Source organism: Cupressus sempervirens, chromosome 9 (assembly GCF_028749045.1).
Source record: "Cupressus sempervirens isolate cs-2001-9-10 chromosome 9, ASM2874904v1, whole genome shotgun sequence".
Taxonomy (NCBI): domain Eukaryota; kingdom Viridiplantae; phylum Streptophyta; class Pinopsida; order Cupressales; family Cupressaceae; genus Cupressus; species Cupressus sempervirens.
This window is the reverse complement of record NC_143126.1, coordinates 110553839-110575242: the sequence shown is the minus strand read 5'-3', so window position 1 is coordinate 110575242 and position 21404 is coordinate 110553839.

Genomic DNA, 21404 nt, shown 5'->3' with positions numbered 1-21404 from the left:
CTGACAAGGCCACTTCTTATAGGGTGATTAAATCCTCTAATAGGGTCACACCTAATAGTGTGTTTTGTAACCTTTAATAGGGTTGGCTCCTAACAGGGCTCACTTCAAAAGAGTGAAAATTGGTAACTAGTTACTTGGTGGTTTTTCCCAAATTGGGTTTGCACCTTAAATTTGGTGTCTCTTGTGTTCATGTTATTTCTTTATGCATGCATGTTAATCACTTTAAATGCTTAATAAGTTAACAGAACATCTATCAAGTTTCAACATTTATTTGTGTCGTTACCAAGTATCAGTGGCAACTATATTTTAAGACATCTAAGGACCTGTGGATTTATTTTTGTGGTAACTAATTCACCCCTTCCCCCTCTCAATTACTCTATCTCTATTTCCAAAAATTTGTATCAGAGCTCTTGGTGCTTGCAGGATAAGATTTCAAGGATCTATGCTAAAGATCAAGATGTCTTATAAGAGGGAAATTACAAGACTTAACAGGGACAACTTCTCAGCATGGAAAGGGTTGATGAGACTTCATCTAGCTTCTATTGGAGATACAGGACTAAAATACCTTGATGAAAAATATGTAGAACCAACTAGTACACTATCTATCAATGATATTGTTGAAAAGAAGACCCACAACATTATGATGATAGATATAGCATATGCTCTAAGTTATGAAGAATTTGATGATATCAAGCACTGCAAATATACTTTTGAAATGTGGGAAAAATTGAAAGAAATCTATGGAGGAGATGATAATGTTAGAAGAGGCAAAGCAGAAAGTCTGAGAGGACAATTTGATCAAATGAGGATGAGAGAGGATGAAAACATTGCAAAATATATTAAAAGAGCCAAAGCATGTGTCAGTGCAATCAAAGCATCTAGAGGAGATATTAAGGAAGAGACAGTTATAAGTAAAGTTCTCAGAACTCTACTTCCCATTTATGCAATCAGAGTTTCTGCAATTCAAGAAAGAAGATGTGAAGCAAATCATAAGATAAATCTAGAGGCTATAGTTGGAAGATTGACTACATTTGAACTAGACAACTTTGATAACTATATTCTTGCTTCCAAGAACATTGAATCAGCATTTGAAGCCAAACTTTCACTCAAGGAGAAAGGCAAAAAGAAATCTCAGTCAGAAAGTGAAGATGAATCAAACCAAAGTTTAGGCAGTGATCTTGAAAAAATTGAAGCCCTTCTAGCAAGTAAATATTCTCAAGGCAGAGGAAAATACAAAGGTAAAGTACCCCTAATATGTTTTTCATGTGAAGAAGTTGGTCATATTGCTACTAGGTGTCCAAACAAGTAGAATAAAGATGAAAAAAAAGATCACAAATGGAATGGCAAGAAAGATTTTAAATCATTCAAGGATAAAGGTAAGAAAACATGTTTTATGTCTAAAAATTCTAATGATGAATAAAAAGATGAAATTGTCTACACTGGTATGAAAGATGAATCTGATAATGATGGGGAAATGGCACTCATTTCTCATATGAGCAAAAATGATGCATGGATCATAAATAGTTGTTGTTCTCATCACATGACTGGAAACAAAACTAAGTTTGAATACTTTGAAGACTACGATGGTGGCAGTGTAAGATTTGGTAACAATGAACCTTGTTGTATAAAAGGAAGAGGAAGAATCTCTCTAACCAAGGAACTTATATGTGATAATGCCTATTGGGTAGAAGGACTAAAGCATAATTTTCTAAGTGTGGCACAATTACTCAATAATGGATTCAAAGTAGAATTCATGCATGGTAAAGCAAGACTGTTGGATGGTAAAGGAAAGGTGATTGGATCAGGTACTCAAACTAAAGGTAACTTGTTCTCTCTTGAACTAGATGAATGTTCATGTTTCATTGCTCAAGTAGAAGAAAGTTGGTTATGGAATAAAAGGTCGTGTCATGTGAACTTTGATAATCTGGTAAAGATAAGAAAATTCAAGAAAGTAAGAGGCATTCCTAACATAAAGAAACTTGAGGTCGGTCTATGTAAAAATTGTCAGATTGGAAAGATGGGAAAGACTAGTTTTAAAAGTAAAAACTGTCAGTCTGAAGATATATAAGAAATTGTGCATACTGATTTATGTGGACCCATTGAAATTGAAAGCTATACTGGAGAAAAGTTCTTCATTTTTTTTGTTGATGATTACTCAAGAATGATGACAATCATGTATCTAAGAAACAAATCAGAAGCATTTGAAAAGTTCAAATGGTATTTGGCCAGAGTAGAAAAGGAAATAGGGAAAAGATTAAAATGCTTGAGGTCACACAAAGGTGGAGAATTCATTTCACATGAGTCTAATAACTTTTTCATTGAAAGAGGAATCGAAAGATAGGTATCAGCCTATGGAACACCCCAACAAAATGAAATAGCTGAAAGAAGGAACAAATCCATCATGGATTGTGCAAGAACTTTAAAGATTGAAAAGAGCATTGCTATCAAATATTGGAAGGAAGCTATCAACACTGCAGTTTATACCCTGAACCGAGTACAGTTGAAGAAAGACTCATTCAAAACCCCCTATGAGTCATGGTATGGCTAGAAACCTAATGTAAGTTACCTTAAAGTATTTTGAAGTAAATGTTACATTTTGAAAGAATCTAGAAAAGGAAAATTTGATGTGAAAGGTGATGAAGGTATATTCTTTGGATACTCATGCAAAAGTAAGGCATATAGATGTTTGAACTTGTCTACTCACAAAGTCATAGAAAGTGCACATGTGAAAGTTGATGAGTTTGCAGAAAGGACTGAAGAAGAAAGCAAAAGGGAACTAGAAGATTATAGAAGGTTTCTCTTCATTGAACCTGATATAGTACTAGTTACATCAGAGAATCAGGAATCTTCTACTCCCGAGTCATCTGTAACCGAGTTACAAGAAGTTCAAACTGAGTTAAATTCAGTATCTATCAACCAAGTGTCTACTGAGTCTGAAGGACCCAAGCTAGCATCTACCAAGCTAGAATAGACAAAACCTGAAGTTGAAATGCAAGAGGATAATAATGAAATTCATTCAAAAGGCAAGGAACCTATATTAGCTAAATATGTCAGGAGACATCATTTAGCAGATCAAATCATTGGAGACAAATTTGAAGGAACCAGGACAAGAAGCAAGTTGAAAGGTACTTGTTTACTTGCTGATTTTGAACTTAGAAATATAAAAGATGCTTTAGAAAATGATAGTTGGATTAAGGCTATGAATGAAGAAATAGAGAAAAACAAGACATGGACTCTTGTACCTAGGCCTAAAGATAAAAATGTGATTGGAACCAAGTGGGTATTTAGAAGCAAGTTGGATAAAGATGGTAAGGTATCAAGAAACAAAGCTAGACTAGTATGCAAAGGATATGCTCAAGAAGAAGGAATAGACTATGGAGAAACTTTTTCTCTTGTTGCAAGATTGGAAGGAGTCAGAACCTTACTAGCATATGCTACTCACAAAGGATTCAAAGTTTATCATATGGATGTCAAGTTAGCATTCCTCAATGGTATCCTGGATGAAGAGGTTTACATTAAACAACCTAAAGGTTTTGTTGATCCAGATAAGAGGAACACGGTCTGCAAATTACATAAGGAATTGTACGGTCTGAAACAAGCTCCTAGAGGATGGTATGAAAGATTGCATAACTATCTTATTCAGATTGGTTTTTAAAGAACTAATGATAACAGTAGCTTGTATATTAAGGAAGGACTAGATAATAAGATTCTCTCGGCAGAAATATTTGTAGATGATACTATTTTCACAGGGAATGATGATCTGTGCAAAGAATTCTTAGAACAAATGAATAAGGAATTTGAAATGTCTATGTTTGGTGAGATCAAATTCTTTGTTGGTCTTCAAATTCAACAAAATAAAAATGGTATCTACATCACTCAATCAAAATACATCAAGGAGATATTGAAAAAGTTTGGAATGGAAGATTGTAAACCAGTTGGGACTCCTATGTCTACCGGATTAAAAATTACCAAGGAAGATGAATCAAAAGAAGTAGATCAAACATTGTATAGATCTATGATTGAAAAGTTGTAGTATGTAGTTCATACCAGGCCAGATATTGCCCTTGTAGTTGGTATTGTAGCAAGATTTTCAGCAAAACCAAGAGAAAATCACATTATGGCAATCAAAAGAATAATGAGATATTTGAAAGGAACTGAAGAGTATGGTTTATGGTATAAATTTGGAGGTAATTTGGATTTGAAAGTGTTTACTGATGTTTATTGGGCAGGAAACCTTGACGATAGAAAAAGTACAAGTGGAGGTGCATTCTTTCTTGGAAAGAGGTTGATTTCTTGGACAAGCAAAAAATAGAATTGTACATCTCAATCTACAGTAGAGGCAGAGTATGTTGCTGCAGTAGTAATCTGTTATAATATTGTTTGGTTTGAATAGTTGTTGGAAGGCATGAAGATGGAAATCAAAGAACTAGTCGTTATATTTTTTGATAATACAAGTGCAATCAACATATCTAAGAATCCAGTGATGCATTCTTAAACTAAGCACATTGCAATAAAATATCATTTTGTCAGAGAATTGGTGCAAGATAAGGAGATCAGATTGGAATATGTTCATACAAAGGAACAAATTGCTAACATATTTATAAAACCATTACCTAAGGATGCATTCCTATATCTAAGAGGTAGGTTAGGGGTCACTCCCCTATTTGAAGTTCACTAAAATAAAGTTTTAGTGATGCATCAACTCATACCAGGTTGAAGATCTATCAGTTGATGCAGCATAACCAGGAAATATTGCATACAAATCAGTACTAAAGGTACTCTGAAATTCATTTGAGGTGAGTTGTCTTTGGCATGTGTTGTCAAAGAGGGAGAGTTTTACTATTATATCTCTCTAAAATTTGTTTAAGATAAAAGAGTTTTCTATGTAATTCCTTCATAGAGGGAGATTACTGTAAGAGGGAGAGTTTTTCTATCTTAGAGGAAGAATTGTTATGTCGACATATTGTGTTGCCATACAAGAGAAAGACTTGTTTTCAAATTTCATTCTACTATGACATGTTGTGTTGCCATCAATGCCAAAGAGGGAGATTGTTGGATATAATTGTTAATTGTGTATTGTCTTTGATGTTACACAAATGTCATATCAGCCATGAGACAGAGTCTATCGAGCTTAGACGGTCAACAAAGCAATTTACAGTGTCTACCAAATGTTCCTAAACAACACAAAAAAAAGTTAGCTCTTACCGAGCTCACTCATGCATCAAAGGATTCTGTAGCAGAAAGTTAATGTTAACCAAGCTCCCAAGGTTAACAAAAGGAAAGATAATGTCTACCGAGTTGACTCAGTCATCAAAAAGAAAGTTAGCTTTTACCAAGCTAACTCGGTAAATGAAGGAAGGTTAGTGTTTACCAAGTTAACTCAGTCTCCAAAGGAAGTTGTAAGGTTTGCAGTGATTACCAAGCTTCACTTGGTTAACACAGGGGAAACTATTCTAGAGCAGTGGTCACTGAACTGGGTCAGGCAACGAAGAATTTTATTATTCTAAAGAATTAAGTTTAATTGTTTTGTGCAATGTTTGTATCTGACTGATTTATGTTTTTTAGTTGTTGTAACTTGTAATTGAGCTAACTTGACAATCTGTAAGGTATATATGAAAGGTCAAGTTGAAAATTCATAAGATGTAAGAGTTTGGATGCATAAGAGTGTGAATGTATGGATATGGAATGAGTGAATGTTGAAGAAGGATTAGATATGCTTATGGAGCTGCAAAGTTATATTCGATTAGTGAGGATCTAGTAAAGTAGAACAGAGATCTGTATTCAGCAAAGATAAGTTGCATATATTTCAGATCACTTCATTTTTGCTTTCTAATCATTGTAACAGTGATTCAAAATCTCTTAACAGAGTTGGTTTAACAGCCATTTTGTAAATCCTCTAATAAGGTGACAATTCAGTTGAATTGTTCTAAAGACCTCTGACAAGGCCACTTCTAATAGGGTGATTAAATCTTCTAATAGGGTCACACCTAACAGTGTGTTTTGTACCTTTAATAGGGTTGGCTCCTAATAGGGCTTACTTTAGAAGAGTGAAAATTGGTAACTAGTTACTTGGTGGTTTTTCCCAAATTGGGTTTCCACGTTAAATCTGGTGTCTCTTGTGTTCATGTTATTTCTTTATGCATGCATGTTAATCACTTTAAATGCTTAATAAGTTAACAGAACATCTATCAAGTTTCAGCATTTATTTGTGTCGTTACCAAGTATCAGCAACAACTATATTTTAAGACATCTAAGGACCTGTGGATTTATTTTTGTGGTAACTGATTCACCCCTCCCCTCCTAGTTACTCCATCTCTATTCCCAACAAGTCTAGCCTAAGTCCATAGGATTTTTAGATCTAATACAATTGCTAGAGAGTATTAGGAAAATCTTGACCTAACTACAACATACAACTTATCTTGTCAATCTTAGATCACTTCTTCACTCATACCCTTGCCTAGCCTTCTATCTCTGCAACTCTTAATTGCTTTCCTTATCTTTCAAGCTTTGTTTCCTTGAGTCTTCATACTCAATGTACTAGTGCAATCACCTCTTCATGATCACTTGTAGAAGTAGAGTCTTTGTTCTCTTCCTTCCCCTTTTTGACACTCTTTCAATCACTTTGCAGATTTGACACTTTTGTAGCAACAGTATCAATAGCTCTATTCTCCTTGGTTTATTACTTCTTAAATGGAAGTCTTAAAGTTATTTTTTGTACTCAGTTCATCTCTTCTTCAATGTTAATTCACATGGATTAGGTAGGATTCATTGCATCTAATCCATATTCTATTTCCTCTAGAAACTTCTTGAATAATCCAATAGAATTCACCCAAAAATGGTTTACATAGGATTCTCTGCCAAAAAATCATCATCCTTATCCTCCAAATTGTTCACAAAATTTAATGTAACCACTAAGTTGGCTTGGATTTGGCAATTCTTCATTATTTGAAATAATGTAGTAGCTCAACACTGTTAAAATACTGGTGAAAGAGATTCTTTATAGAGAAGATTAACACTCTATTTTTCCAAATATATTGCTGAAAAATTCACCCTATTTTCTTGTGCTTTAGAATCTATTGATACAGTAAAGGAAAAGGAAAAGTGGAAAAGGGAAATGGATGAATTATTCAATGAAAGAATAATAAACATCATGAGTGAGACTGGCCACTGGTTCTGGGCAAAGACAAATGAAGAGCTAGTAAAAACACAGTTGTTTTATACCGCTATGAGAAAAGAATTTGATGATTTAGAAGAAAGTGAAAATTATTTAATAAAGATACAAAGGGAAGCTCTAAGTTTTGATTGGCCAGATGATGACCTTTTTAATAAATGGAAAAATTAGTTTATGGAACAGATGTCAGGAGACAATGAGGAGGAAGATGCTAAAGTAACAGTTACCCTTGTAATTGGTAATGAAGACATGGAAGATCCCCAGATTAAAGTGAGTTTGCAGGTAACTGAAGATGATACATCACTTTCAGACCTCATGGCTATGTACTCTGAAGATGAAGAATAATTGTAAGATCAGATCATTTTTCTTGTCTCAACGAATGAGAAGCATAACAGAAAGGGACCCACCAAGGAATGTTTGTTGTAATTAGCCTTTCTGTTATTTTTTTCTTGTCTTTAGATGGACACCTGTCATTTGTTTCTAGCCTGAAGCTTGTTGCATCTCACATTATTTAAGTGAGATCCCAAGGCTAAAGAATGGTCCGAATTATTTTTCTTCTAAGTATTGTGCTTAGTCTAGTTTTTGGTCCAAATTTTGAAGGCAAGTTTGTAATGTATTTTTCTGTCAAATTTTTTGAAAATACATGAAGATAGAATAAACTATGTTTCTTTTGGAAGGCTATTCTAAGTTTATTGTAAGAGATGTAACATTTTCAAAGGAAATGAATACAAACTATGAACTATCCCCATATCAGTTCTTTCTGAATTTTGTCTCCTACTCAATACTTAGCTACCTTGATGTTGTATGAGTAAAAGCTTGTACAATTGAATGCAATCTAGTTAGGTTGTATATCCATCTATCATTGCTGTTAATTCAATGGATTAAGTAAAAGCTTTGATGAATGTGATAAGATTCCTTAAGTATTGAAAAGGATTTTTAATTAAAAATTCTAATAAGAATTGCTAATACAATTTGTTGTAAGGCAACAAATTAGATCTTAGATTTTGCTATAGACTCTAAACCCCCAATGGATTAGGCACTGATTAAGTTATTTCAACTGAAGGAGAAATATCTTACAAATGGTTTTTCAAATACATCATCAAATCAAATTTTACTATTATTTCTTGTAGATCTTCAAAGTTGGCCAGCACTTGTCTACATGGAATTTGTTTTAGCTTCAATTGGCAATTGTTGTTGAAAACGTCTGCAGATCTATAGAAGACTTCTTGGCCATATCTGTTTATGGGATGTGTTTAGAAAGTTAGTAAGAATTATGTATATATTTGAGGATCTTGAAATGAGAATCAGAATGAAACTTAGAATAATTCTCATACAGTCATTTTAGTTTTGAACCATCCCTGGGTATACCCACCCTGGTTGTGCAGAGCCAAAAGAGTAGAAAACTATTTGTGGTTTTGTTGAAGTTGGGTCCAAATATCTTACATACGCAATTGGTGATAAGAATAGGGTAGTCTTGAGATTGTGTATGTACTATAATTTTGGTATTAAGCATTTTTTCGCTTAGTAGTTTTAGTACCATTTTAAAATGCCAACAAAATGGTAACTCTGCTGGGGAGTTGTCCAACACCTCTGTGAAAAGTACTGTAGTTTCTTTGGTCCTGCTGTGTACATGTATGTCATGTGATCTATGTCTTGCCTGTGGTTATAAGGGAATCTTTTAGTGTCAAACCTTGAGAATTTAAAGAAGATAGAGCCCAAGTACCATTTCTACACACTGACGTATCCAGTCTATCCAAGTGTCTTATCTAAACAAGCAAGAGTTGCAGTCTTGCGACATCAATGATTGGTCTGTCTGTGCCATTTATTTTTGTTCCTACTTATGTATCATTTTTTTTTTATCAGCTAAAAGTGTCATTATATATTTTCCCAAAATAGGGTTGCGACTCAGTCAAGGTTTTGAAGCTAGTGCTTATTGTAACAAAAAGGTAAATATGGCTGACAAGAGGAAAAATACAAGAGCTTACATGAGAACCAATCCTGATGTATCAATGTATACTGATTTACCCCAAGGTGGTAGGAAGAACCAAAATAAGAAAAAGATAGATCCAAATCCTACTTGGAAACCCAGAGGTAATGCATCCGTCGATTCCCGTTATCAACCAGTAATAGGAAGAGTGTCTTCTTCACTTAGCTCTGAATCCGAAACTACAAGACTCTTAGGAGGCATTTTCAGTACCCCATTACTAGATGAGAGAGTTTTTCAAGACAAGGATGTGTCTACTATGGGAATTGCTTCATTAAGACTAGATCCTGTAGGCAATATAAATTATAGGCTAGGATTTATGAGTTCATCTGATAATCCTTTTAATCCTAGAGTAGCCCCATATGTAGAACCAAACCTTATAGATCTGGATGACCTTCCTAATTCTGAGGCAACTTTTGCATATCCTAAAGAAGTGCACTCTGAGATAGAATTTTTGAAGAAATGGATTGCTGAGGAAGAAGCTAAACGCATCCATCTTCAAAAAGAGAAGGAGCAAGCCACCTTGGATGCCATAATAGAAAGAGATGCTCTGTTAAGAAGGATGGCTGATTTGAGAGAGAAAAATAAAAAATTAGAAGAGAATACCACAACTCTCCATAAGGATATTTTTGGAGATGTTGATAATCTGAGAGATAAAGTGCAAGAATAGGAGAAACACCTAAATCAAAGGCAAGAACCAATTATTGCTCAAGTTCAAGCCTATAAACCTATTCAAGTTGATCCTGTAGAGCCCACTGCAAAAGCTCCAGATAAAGGGAAAGGCAAGGCTATAGGAATCCAAATAAACGAGCCTCAAGCTATACCAAACAAACCTATACAACCCTCCATGTTGAAGTTAGATCTAGATCTTAAGAAGGCTCAAAAAGAGAGGGAAGATCTTGCAAAAGATCTTGAGAAGGTTGAGAATGAAGCTCAAGCTACAAAAACTAGAAGGAAAATCCAATTCATAAAGTCTAAATCTACATTGGCTTCATGGCACAATTTGTTTATCCCACCTGCAAATCCTGCACCAGTTAGTGCTCCCACAATTTCAACTTAGGGAATACCCCAATCTACCCCTACCTCATCCTCAAATATTGGCACCCAAGTCCCATTTATCCCACCACAACAGTCCCAAGCTGCTCCCCTGAGTCAAGCTAATATAGCTAGCACCTCAAATGTTCATGGTCTCCAGAAAAAATCTATATACCTAGAAAAGTATAGACATATATCATTTGTTGGTATTCTTGGTGCCCCCCATCCCATATCATTTAATTTAAGGGATAAATTGGTTAAGTTTTTTGGAAATAATGTTGTTACTAGTGAAGAGCATTTGAGGATTTTCATTGACATGTTGAATGATTATGAATTTGAACACGAAGACATGGTAATGAAATTGTTTGTGCATTCACTAACAGAGGATGAAAGGGATTGGTTTAGGAGGTTGCCTGATGACAGTATTACCTCATGGTGTGATCTGGAAAAGTTGTTCAAAGAGTAGTATGGGGACAATACTGATGTAGGATTCATGTTGAACGAGTTCAACAATATCAAGAAGAATCCAAATGAGTCCACATTTGATTTCAATTTGAGATTCCAAAAAGGTATGTACAAACTTTTTCAATTCATGAGGTTAAATGAAGATGTCTGTCTCACAACCTATTTCAATGCTTTTGATAGCAAGATGGCTTATCAATTTAGGGATAAATATCCTAAAACCTTGAGAGATGCCTATAGAGTTGCAGTAAATATAGAGAATAATAGAAAGGCATCTGGAAAACTAGGTAGGAGGGATGATCCTAAGCTTTTTAATTCTAAAAACAATAATAAAAGGGAGGGTGACAAAACTCCTATAGGAAAAAAGCCCGAAGAACCTACTATAGGCCAGGTTTTAGAAATGCTCAAGAAGATGAATCCCACTAGTTTCAATAAGCCAAATGCTGCTGAAAGACGCCCTATGAATAATAAAAACTTCAATAGATAGCCTAGGATGCAGAATTACCCTTATACCACTCAATGGAAAGATGGTAAACTAGTTCCCAACCAAACCCAAAACGTGAAGGATAAGGGTACTCCAAACCCCCTACAAAGGAACATTGTAAATATGAATGATGATGTACCATGGTGCATTATATGTCAATCACCTCATTCTGCTAATTATTGTGTTGTTGCTCAGTCATTTGCCCAAGCCCAAGGAGTTCAAGCTAAAGAAGAAACTGAAGAGAAAAGCCATGACGATATAAGCTACAATATGGTGAGCATGTGTGATGATTTGATAGATTCTGATTCAAAAGAGCCTGAAAATGATGTTACTAGCCAAAGAATTGCTTACTAGCTACATCATCAGCAAGTACTCTTAGATGATGAAGGGTATGATACTGATAAGGTATGCAGTACATTTTTTGATGTAGGTCTCACAAGTCTAAGAATGCCCTCCAAGGAGGATATTGACAGAATTACAGCCGAAATGATTTCACAAGTCCATAGTAATTATAATTTGAGAAATAGAGCAATAAATAATGATGCAGGAAGGCCATCTAGTGTCTTCATCAAGGACATCACTCATAAGATAAATGATCAAGACAAGAAAATCCATGTAGATGTGCCTAAAATAAAGGAGAACAAGACTAAGAAATGGGAACCAAAGAAGAAGGTTCAATTTCAGATAACTGAAGCAACAAAACTAGTTGTGCAACCAAAGAAGTCAGAACTGGATGTTGTCAAGCAAAATGTGGTGCCTACTGCTCAAAAGACTTCGACTCCAGGTACTATTGTAAAACCTACTATGGTTGAACCTGTTGATATGATATTTATGTTATCTCAAATTACTATAAAAGTGCCCCTGTCTAAACTTTTTAGAATTGAAGAACATAAGAATAAGGCTTTGTCATGGTTGGGTGGAATAGCAAACAATATTATTGTTGACCAAACTATGCCCCAATAGACCCCATTAGTAATAGAGGACATCGGTATCATATCCCAGATTCCTCAAATGTTTCTAGATGATTGCTCAGTGGCATTCATAGAAGATATTGATCCTTTTTTGCTCAGTCTAATCATAAAAGGGAAGACCCTAAAAAATTGCATGATAGACTCAAGAGCTTCCAACACTATAATGCCTTTCAAGGTAATGGAAGCCTTAGGATTGAAGGTAGATACCAAGCAAGGAAGATGCAGAGGGATGGATGCTAGAGAAGTCCTAGTCATAGGTACTATAAATACCCTACCATTCAAATTGGCTGCATATCTTGAAGTAGAATTAACCATGTCTGTCCTTGTGGTAGACATACCCCCACACTACGGAATGTTACTCTCCAGAAAATGGAGTGCTGCCATGGGGGGAAGCCTACAATGTGATCTTACTTATGCCACTTTTCATATAGGGGACAAAGCTGTCAGGGTAAATAGGGAACCAAGGGTTAACCACATCTTAGGTGAAGAAATTGACAAAGATACCATTTGTTTCCTAGATACTGGGATTAATGCTTTCAGGGCTGAATTAATTATTCAGGAAGTTGAAAATTTACCTGCTATCATAGAAAATGAGGTTGAATGTTGCATGAATTCACCAAAATTATGGACAATGTTCTTTGATGGGGCTAGTTCTAAAGAGGGTGCAGGGGCAGGTGTAGTCTTTGTGTCCCCTGAAAATAACACTTTTAGTTATTCATTCACCTTGAAGTTTGCCTGCACTAATAATATTGCAGAATATGAAGCATTGCTACTAGGACTCAAAGTTGCCATACATCATAAAATTAAGAAATTATGTGTCATAGGGGATTATGAACTAATTATCTCTCAGATCAAAGAAACCTACTCATCCAAGAATAGGAGATTGAAACAATATAGAAATGCAGTCTGGGATTAGATAGAATTCTTTGATGCATTTGGGATCTCATGGAGAGATAGGACCCAAAATAAGATGGCTGATCTGTTGGCAAATGTAGCCATCAAGCCAAAAGAAATATCATTTGCAGGAATCTCCCAGATTGAGGTGAAAAATAGGCCTTCCATACCTGACAACATTGAAAATTGGCAAGTTTTTGAAGATGATAAAGATATTACAAATTTTTTGTCAAATGAAGACAAGTATCACGATCAGGAGATGGATTGTAGTGGACTGGTTGAAACCATAAATGGGAAGGAAACCATTTTTGGTCAAGAAATAATGCAATTGAAAACAAATAAGATGCCAAAGGGGTTAGTAGTCTTGGAAAATATTTTTGATAATCAAGACAGAGTAAAATCTGGAGTAAATGACCCCAAACCCCAGGAGTTAGAAGAAATAAACTTGGGTACTGATGAAGTTCCTAAAAGGGTTTATATTGGCCAATATCTACCTGTTGAAATTAGGAAAACATTGATTGACCTACTTAGAAAATACAAACATGTTTTTGCTTGGTCATATGATGACCTTAAGGCTTACAAGGAGGATCTTTTCTAGCATGTCATACCATTGAAGGAAAATGTAAGACCTTTTAGGCAAAAATAGAGACCAATCAATCCTACCCTTGCCCCAAAAATGCAGGAAGAACTGACAAAACTGAGAGATGGTGGGATAATCAAACCAAGCAGGCATTCCACCTGGGTTTCAAACCTGGTTCCTGTTAGGAAGAAGAATGGGGATATTAGGCTTTGTGTCGATTTTAGAAATTTAAACATTGCATCACTGAAAGACAATTATGGCTTACCTAATATGGAAGCCATGTTACAACAAGTGACTGGCTCTGAATTGATGTCAATGATGGATGGTTTTTCTGGATATAATCAAGTTCTAGTAAAAGAAAGTGAATAGTTCAAAACAGCCTTCACAACCCCTTGGGGAACATATGTGTATGTGAGGATGCCTTTTGGCTTGATTAATGCAGGAGCTACCTTCCAAAGAGAAATGGATGCAACATTTCATGAGTATATTGACAAATTTATGGTTGTTTATCAGGATGATCTCACAACATATTCTAATAAGGCTGAAGATCACTGCAAACATTTGGAAAAAATCTTTATAAAAGCCTTGGAATATGGAGTATCCTTAAACCCAAAGAAATGCACATTCAGGGTCACAGAAGGAAAGTTATTAGGACACATAGTGTCTAAGGATGGGGTAAAAATAGATCCTGAAAGGGTAGTAGCTATTGACAAAGTCCCCAAACCAAAAAATGTGAAAGGAATTTAGTCCTTTTTTGGCTAGGTCAATTTTCTGAGGAGATTTGTTACCAATTTTGCTGAAATCAGTAGACCCATCTCAAAGATGCTCAAGAAAGGAGCCATTATAGATTGGAATGGTGAACCCTCACAAGCATTCCAAGATATAAAAATTGCAATAAAGAATGCTCCAGTATTGAGGACCCCAGATTATGAAAAGCCCATGCATATTTTTTCTTTTGCATCATTCCATACTATAGCTGCAATCTTATTACAGAAAAATCAAGAAGGATATGAGCAGCCTATTGCATTTTTCAGCAAGTCACTACAGCCTGTTGAATTGAAGTATGAGATAAATGAAAAGCAAGCATATGCTTTGGTAAAAGCTGTAAAATCTTTTAGAAGTTACTTGGTAGGTGCTACTGTTATCACCTTTCTTGTGAGTGATTTGATGTTTTTAGCACTTCTATTACTTTGAGCTTAGATCCCATAGTAAACATCATCTGCATCAATGTGTAGAATCTTCAACATTCAACTTATTTGATGCAGGGCATTCTTGTTTTTACTTTAAGTAGCCTTAGCTAGGGGTATCACCCCTAACTTACCTCTAAGATACTCAAAAGCATCTTTAGGTAGTGCTTTTGTGAAGATATTAGTAATTTGTTCCTTTGATCTAACATATTCCATCTGTACTTGTTTATCTTCCACTAGCTCTCTTACATAGTGATACTTAATTGCAATATGCTTCGTTTTAGCATGCATTATTGGATTCTTTTATATATTGATAACACTTGTATTATCACAATAAAGTGTCACAGGCTCAACTACCTCTTCCTTCATACCTTGGAGAAAATGTTTGATCCACACAATATTAGTGTAGTTTATAGTAGCTACCACATATTTAACTTTAGTAGTAGACTATGAGGTGAAACTTTGTTTTTTTCTTGTCCATGTAATGAACCTTTTTCCTAAGAAAAGTGCTCCTCCACTAGTGCTTTTTCTATCATCAATGTTACCTCCCCAATCTGCATTAGGGTAGGCTCTCAGTTAAAATTTCTCATTCCTTTATTAGTATAAACTAAGGTCACTGGTTCCTTTCAAGTATCTCAATATTCTCTTTACTGGCATTAAGTGATTTTCTCTTGGATTGGTAGAGAATCTTGCTACTATTCCAACAACTAATGCAATTTCTAGTCTACTATTTGCAACATATTATAGCTTTCCAATCATTGACCTATACAATGTCTAATTTACTTCAGCAGATTCATCATTCTTAGATAGCTTATGTCCAATTGCCATTGGTGTGCTGACTGGTTTTGAGTCTTCTAGCCCAAATTTTTTTATTAATTCCTTAATGTATTTAGATTGAGTCACAAATATGCCATTCTTCAACTGATGTACTTGTAATCCAACAAATAATTTGATTTCTCTAAACATTAACATCCCAAATTCATGATTCATTTGATTTGCAAAATCTTTGGATAAGACATCTTTTCCTCCAAATATTATGTTATCAACAAAGATTTTTGAAATCAAATTGTCTTTACCTTCCTTATCTTTGATGTACAAATTTCTATTGTCATCTATTCTTTCAGATCCTATTTTTACAAGATATTTGTGCAACCTTTCATACCATGCTCTTGGCAATTGCTTCAATCCATAAAGTGCTTTGTGTAGTTTGCAGACCATGTCCTTGTTCTTCTCATCAAAAAATCCCTCTAGTTGTTCTATGTAAACTTCCTCTTCCAGTATATCATTAAAGCAAGCTAACTTCATGTCCATCTAGTAGACTTTGAAAACTTTATATGTAGCATATGCAAGTAATGTTCTTACTCCTTCCATTCTTGCAATAGGAGAAAATGTTTCTCCATAATCCAGTCCTTCTTGTGCATAGCCTTTGCAAACTAATCTGGCTTTGTTTCTTGTTATTTCACCATTCTCATCAAGTTTGTTTCTAAACACCCACTTGGTACCAATCACATTCTTATTAGCTAGTCTGGGAACTAGAGACCAAGTTTTGTTTTTCTCAATCTAATCTACCTCTTCTTTCATGGCCTTATACCAGTCATCATCTTTCAATGCATCTTTGACTATTTTGGGTTCAATATTGCTTAGTAGACATGATTCATTTCTGAGTCTACTCCTTGTCATTGGTCTAGCATCATTATCACCAATGATTTGATCTACAGGGTGATGTTTGATCCTTCAGCTTCAGAGTCATTTCATTCTTCTTCATTAGGTAATTCATCATTCCTTTCATGTATACTATTTTTACAACCAGTTTGTTCATTTTCTACATTCTACAGCTTAGCTTATGAATGTAACTTGGCATTCACAAGCTAAGACTTAGTAGATATCAAAGTTTGATGTTGATTCCCAGCTTGATTTGTAGTATTGTCTTTAGTTTTCATTCCTTCATAGAAGTATACAAAGGATCTATAATCCTCTATTTCCTTTGACTCATCATTCTAAACTTTTGCATGCTCATCAAAATTTATATTTGCACTCTCCACAACTCTGTTAGTGTTAGTATTCAAACACTTGTATGTGTTGCTTTTAGTGGAGTACCCAAGAAATATTCCTTCATCACTTTTTTGCATCAAACTTACCATTTATAGTGTCTTTTAGAATGTATCATTTAGAACCAAAAACTTTGAAATGTTTAACATTAGGTGAATGACCATACCATAATTCAAAGGGTGTTGCATTTGTACATTTCTTGACTTGAACTCAATTCAATGTATAGACTGTAGTACTTACAGCTTCTCTCTAGTACTTTAGTGAAACATTTTTATCCATCATCAAGGTTCTAGCACAATCAATCATTCACCTATTTTTCCTTTCAGAAATACCATTTTGTGGTGGAGTTCTTGGTGCTAACATTTTCCTTTTGATACCTCTGTCATTGTAAAATACTTCAAATTCTCTTGATGTGAATTTACCTCCTCTGTCTGACCTTAGGGATTTTAAGTTCTTTCCCATTTCCCTCTCAACTCTAGCCAAATACCACTTGAACATTTGAAATGCATCATATTTTATTTTTAAAAATATAGTAGTCATCATTCTAGAATAATCATCTACAAATAGCATTATGTATCTGTCTCCTCAGTAACTTTGTACTTCTATTGGGCCACATAAATCTTTATGAACTAACTCTAGAACTTCATTGGAAGTGTATACTTTTCTTTTGAAACTAGATTTAGTCATCTTTCCTAATTGACATTGTTTACACATTGTGTTTTTAGGTTTCTTCAAGTTGGGCAAACCTCTGACTTTATTCTTCCTACTAATGTTGATCATATTATCAAAATTAACATGACACAATCTTTTATGCCACAACCACACATCATCAAGTCTAACAATTAGACATGTTTCTTCTCCCGTATCTAGGTAAAATAGATTACTCCTAGTTTTTTCACCTTTTCCTATAAGATTTCCATCAATATCATAGATCTTGGTAGTTTTGTTTCCAAACTCTACTTTATAACCTACATTGCCTAACTGAGATACACTCAACAAGTTGTAGTTCAATCCTTCCCCATAGTATGCATTATCACATGAAATTTTCTTTGTAAGTTTGATAGAGCCTTTTCCTTTGATTTGACATGGGCCATCATTACCAAATGTAAAACTATTTCCATCATGTTGGGTAAAGGTGGTGAACTTACTTTTATCTCCTATCATGTGACGTGAGCATCCACTATCTATGATCCACTTGTTATTCTTGTTCACATAGGTAACCAATGTTGTTGCTTTATCTTCATCTTTGTTTGATTCATCCTTCATGGCTACATAGACTACTTCATCATCATTTTCTTTAGAATCTTCTTCAAAAATGTAGCATCTCTTAGCTTTCTTCTTGTAATCTTCACTATCATCTTCTCTTTAATTTCTAAACTTGCTTCCTTCTCTAAAGTCCTTCTTCTATAGACATCTTGCAACTATATGACCAAATTCATTGCAATTGAAACATATGATAGGGAGCTTACCTTTGAATTTTCCTTTACCTCTATGGAATCTCCTGGCTAGTAGTGCTTCTAACTATTCCACATCTTCCTAATCTATTTTTCTACCATTAGATGCATATTTTCCTTTTCTTCTTCTTTTTCTTGATGCATCCTCCTCAGTATCTTTTATTGTCATTTTGGCTTTGAAAGTAGATTCAAGGTTCTCAAGTCCGTAATTGTCAAAATTAGACAGCTCAAATATAGTCAGTCCTCCAACTATTCCTTCAAAAGTTAGTGTGTTTCCTTATATACACCTCAGCTCTTACATAGTTGAAACTCTAATAGCATAGATAGGTAGCAAAGTTCTTAGGTATTTGTTGATAGCTATCTCTTCTTCCAATTGTCCACATAGACTTCTTATTGTACTCATCACTTCTTTCATTCTTGCAGCATACTGAGCAACATTTTCATCTTCCTCCATCTTCATGTCATCAAACTTCCCTCTTAGGCTTTCTCTCTTTGCTCTCTGGACATTTTGATCTCCTCCATAGATTTCTAATAGAGTTTTCAACATCTTGAATGCAATGTCACATTTTTTGACATCATCATATTCGGCATAGCTGAGTTTACCGACAATCTCCAACATTGCTTGATTATGCTCCTTCTTTTTGTTCAAATCATCTATAGTAAGAGGTCCTACTAGAGTTACATGTTCTATTCCAATTAAAGTTTTTGCATAGTCACCTATTGATCCAAGGTGCAATTTCATCAAAATTTTCCATGTAGCAAAGTTTTCTTTGTTAAGCTTGGGAACCTCTCCCTTGGACATTCTAATCTTCTTGCTTCTAGGACCTTGAAACTAAATTAGCAGAAGGCTCTGATACCAATTGTTAGAATAAGGTTAGAGTAACTAAGAGGGGGGGGGGGGGGGTGAATTAGTTATTCAAGATCCAAATGTCCTATTCAAACTTTTCACTAAGTGTAGTGAACCAATTTAACCATTCATTCATCCAAGCTTTTACTTATCCAATCAGCAAGTTACTATAAATCAACATGAAAGTATAATACACAAGAAATCAACACATGACATAGTGATTTATGTGGAAACCCAATTTGGAAAAAACCACCAATAACATGCTACTCAATTCTCACCCTTCTGAAGTGATATGCTATGAAAGGCCTGCCCTATTAAAGGCTCACAACACACACTCTTAAATGTGACCTTGGTAGAGGATTTAACCACCCTGTTAGAAGTGGACCTAGTAAAAGGAATTTAGAATATTCACTTGGAGTGCCACTCTATTTAAAGATTTACAAATGGCTATTAGGCCAACCTAAGTCCATAGGATTTTCAGATTTAATACAATTTCTAGAGAGTATTAGGAAAATCTTTACCTAACTACAACATACAACTTATATTGTAGATCTCAAATCACTTCTTTGCTCATACTCTTGCCTGGCCTTCTATCTCTACAACTCTTAACTACTTGCCTTGTCTTTCAATCTTTGTCTCGTTGAGTCTCCATACTTAATGTACTAGTGCAATCATCTCTTCATGATCACTTGTAGAAGCAAAATATTTTTTCTCTTCCTTCCCCTTCTTGACACTCTTTCAATCACTTCATAGATTTGACACTTTTGTAGCAACAATATCAACAACTCTATTCTCCTTAGTTTATGAATTCTTAAATAGAAGTCTTAAAATTCCTTTTCCTACTCAATTCATCTTTTCTTCAATTTCAATTCACATGGATTAGGTAGGATTCATTGCATCTAACCCATATTATGTTTCCTCTAGAAACTTCTTGAATAATCCATTAGTATTCACCCAAAAATAGTTTACATAGGCTTCTATGCCAACAACTCATCATCATTATCCTCCAACTTGTTCACAAAATTCAATGTAACTACTAAGTCAGCTTGGATTTCATAATTCTTCATTATTTGAAATAATACAGCAGCTTGGCACTATTAAAATAAAGGTGCTTGGCACATATTGTGTTACTCAGCATCAACTATGTTTTTCTTGATGCTCGGTACCTAAAGATTACTCGACACCTACTTGAAATTTTTTCCTAATGCTCAACACCTGATCTTTCATTCGACACTTGAAGATCACTCAACACTAACTAAAAAGGTATGTTACTCAGGTTCTACTAAGAATTTTCTCAACTTCAACTGATGATCAAGGCTAAAACTTTGCAGTCAACTTTGTTGCAACTTCTTCATTCAATTATGTCTAAGTGTGACCACCCTCTATACCTTTGAGTATGTTATCACTACACTACTTAACCATTGTCTTAGTTGATCCTTGCACTTCATTACAACATCATAACTCAACCTTTCCATTAGGTGCTCTTGTTTTATCTTGTTGATCAAATTCTCTTCATCAATCAACTAAGTGATAGTTGTTGAATCTTATAAGAAAATATCATTCCTACAAATAGAAAGTTTGACATCAATGGTAAAACAATGATTGAAACATTCTTTTACAACAATCTCTCTCTTTGATCTTCAATCAACAATGATCTTTTCAATCAGGTTTCCAACACTCCACTGTTGTCTTCTTGTTGAAAAACATCTTATATAGACTTTAAGCTCTTAACTAAATGGTTCTTTGTGGTTTCTTTCCTTCCAAATTACTAATAATCATTTCATCAATTTCAGTTATCCATTTTGGTGTTCTAGGACATTAATTTCAGTTATAACTAGGAGATATGTAACATTCCTATGCATTTTCATTTTTGACATGGTCAGTTATAGCATTTACATTATGAACTCGTAAATTTTCATTCTCTAAATTTTCAATTCCAACATTGTCATTATCAATTGGTACATTTTCATTCTCCAACTAAACATATTCATTTATTGAATCTATGATTTCACCTTTGATCAATACATCATCAATATGATTCACATTTAACATAAGTTGTCTCTTCTTTCAATGATATACCCTGTCTCTTTCCCTATATGTTGCAATCTCTCCATTCGATACCTTCCTTTTTCTTTTAGCCTTTCAATGATTAATGCTCCCCATTCAAACAATAATGTTGCATACCTAATCAAATATTGTAGAAACAATTTCAAACAATGGGCCCCAAACAAACTCTTTTCTCCAAACCCATATAAAAAAAAATGTGATTATGAGGTATGTAATGAC